A 1,982-nucleotide genomic window follows, 5' to 3' on the forward strand; every position below is an offset into this window, starting at 1 on the left:
AGTTGTGTGAAAATAAAATTTAATTTAAGATAAATTAGAACAACACAGTGAAACATTAAGACCTCTAATGACTACATTTAATACTGTAATGCTCTATATGGCTTTGAATTTTTTTTTTTTTATAATTTACCTTACCAGACTTTTAACAGACCCTCAGTGTGTTGAGTCTTTACATGGGTGATATTGTTCTTACTTGAGGGAAATGTGCAAGTCTGCAGGTGAATTTATTTCCAGGCCAGGCATCAACGAATACAGTCGTTGAGGTCTTGATTGCTAGAGATCACGTAGCCCTTAAATATCCTGTCCAGAGAGATGCTTTGGAAGCACAGGCAGAAGATCTCATTACTCATCTGCAACACAGCAGAAAACAAACACCGTCTCACACACTTGTCACAAATAATGAGCTTCGGGGGACCAAGTTACAGACACTGAGATTTACATTTGTTACACGCTCAAGTGCTGAGCTATAATAACCAGTTACTGTTATACAAAACCCTGGGTACGAGGTAGTCTTACAGTACAAAGTCATTAGCTACAAAAAAAAAAGAAAAAACAGCAAGCAAAACAAAGGTATTAGGTTATTCATTACCCGCTTCAGAGAACACATTTTGGATTTTATAAAGCTCAGGTGAAGAGACAGCTGTATTATACTGGTTGGACTGGACGGGCTCAGTGTGAATTCTGGGTCTGGGTTCAGTAAGGTCCACTGAGAGACTCAACTTACTTAGTAAGGGATTTAAGGTTTATAAAATGAATGAAACTAACAAACTACATATGAAAAGCAAACCAAAAGAAAATGAATAATTCACTTAGGAAAATAAGGCACCACCACTCCAGACATGCAGTTTTTTGGCAGTGGTGACCTAAAAGCTTAGAGACGCGAGTTTGTGACCGGGAGGTCATCAGTTCAATCTCCAGACCAACAGGATGAAATCTGGGTGGAGCAAGTGAAAGAGCAGAACTTGTCCCTCCCTTCTACCACAACTGAGGTGCCCTTGAGCCCTTAAACCCAACCGCTCCAGTAGAGCTGCTCAGTGGCCAGCAGATCAGACTGTGGTTGTACTGGACAGCTTCCAGGTATCAATGTGTAACTGTATGTATGTGATCAGGGCGTTCCTGCAAAAGCGAGGCTTCCTCTCAGTGATCCTTCCCTGAATAAATAAAAGTTACATAAAATTAAAAAAAACAAAACATGCATCACCAATGACAGAAATTATTGTAGAGAAGTTAATACAATACCACAATTGATCAATTAAAAAAGCATACTCAAATAATAAAAGCTAACAGATATTTAAAATAAAGGAAAGAGATATGTGTAACAGTTTAATGACCTACACTAAATAATTTCATTCCTCAGCTGCCCCAGTAAAGGACCATGTTTGAGATGTGTCATAGGTTGAATCCAGCCTTCAGCCTTTGTGTAGTCTCTGCAATTCCTGTGGAAATGGAAATTCCATAAAAATAGTCATACAAAAAGAAAGGGATCATTCTATGACAGCCTGGATCTGGTACCTCTTGACTTTCACACCAAAGGTCACATATGGCATATACTTAAATTGACAGAACTTACTTTACACTTGAGGCCTTGCCGTGTAACACTTTGCTTGAATTGAATATTTGATCACATTCATAAGCTTAAAGCCCCAGATTGAAGTAGTTAGTTGCATATATCCCCTGCAGGTTCAGTCTAACCGCCAGATGTGGGCCGAACAGAGACAGGCACATCTGTATTGATTCAGAAGCGGACGCTCAAATGCGCATGTTCACTTGGGCACACATGCATGCATATAGACATGTATATCATATAAGCACACACACCTGGGTTTATACCACAGAGGAAAAAAAGGAACGGTTTAAAGTGAGTGTAATTCAAGTAGGCGCACATTTCATAAAAGCCCCCTATTTGATGTGCTGGGTGCCAGTCAAGCATGCCGTCTCTCTCTCACTCACACTCTCTCACACACAGAGAGAGAGAGAGAGAG

At 39.9% G+C, this 1,982-nt stretch overlaps 1 long non-coding RNA gene across 1 annotated transcript in view; it reads right to left on the reverse strand.

Annotated features, from left to right (window-relative positions):
* Positions 1-233: 233 nt before the first annotated feature.
* LOC116707389 (uncharacterized) overlaps positions 234-1,982 on the reverse strand; it is a 7,483-nt gene continuing 5,734 nt past the window's right edge. The window contains exons 3-4 of the long non-coding RNA XR_004336500.1: positions 1,336-1,436; positions 234-350 (exon numbers count right to left, since the gene is read on the reverse strand). This is a non-coding gene — a long non-coding RNA (uncharacterized LOC116707389). The remainder of the gene's footprint in view (positions 351-1,335; positions 1,437-1,982) is intronic.

Source organism: Etheostoma spectabile, chromosome 19 (assembly GCF_008692095.1).
Source record: "Etheostoma spectabile isolate EspeVRDwgs_2016 chromosome 19, UIUC_Espe_1.0, whole genome shotgun sequence".
In the NCBI taxonomy this organism is placed as follows: Eukaryota; Metazoa; Chordata; class Actinopteri; order Perciformes; family Percidae; genus Etheostoma; species Etheostoma spectabile.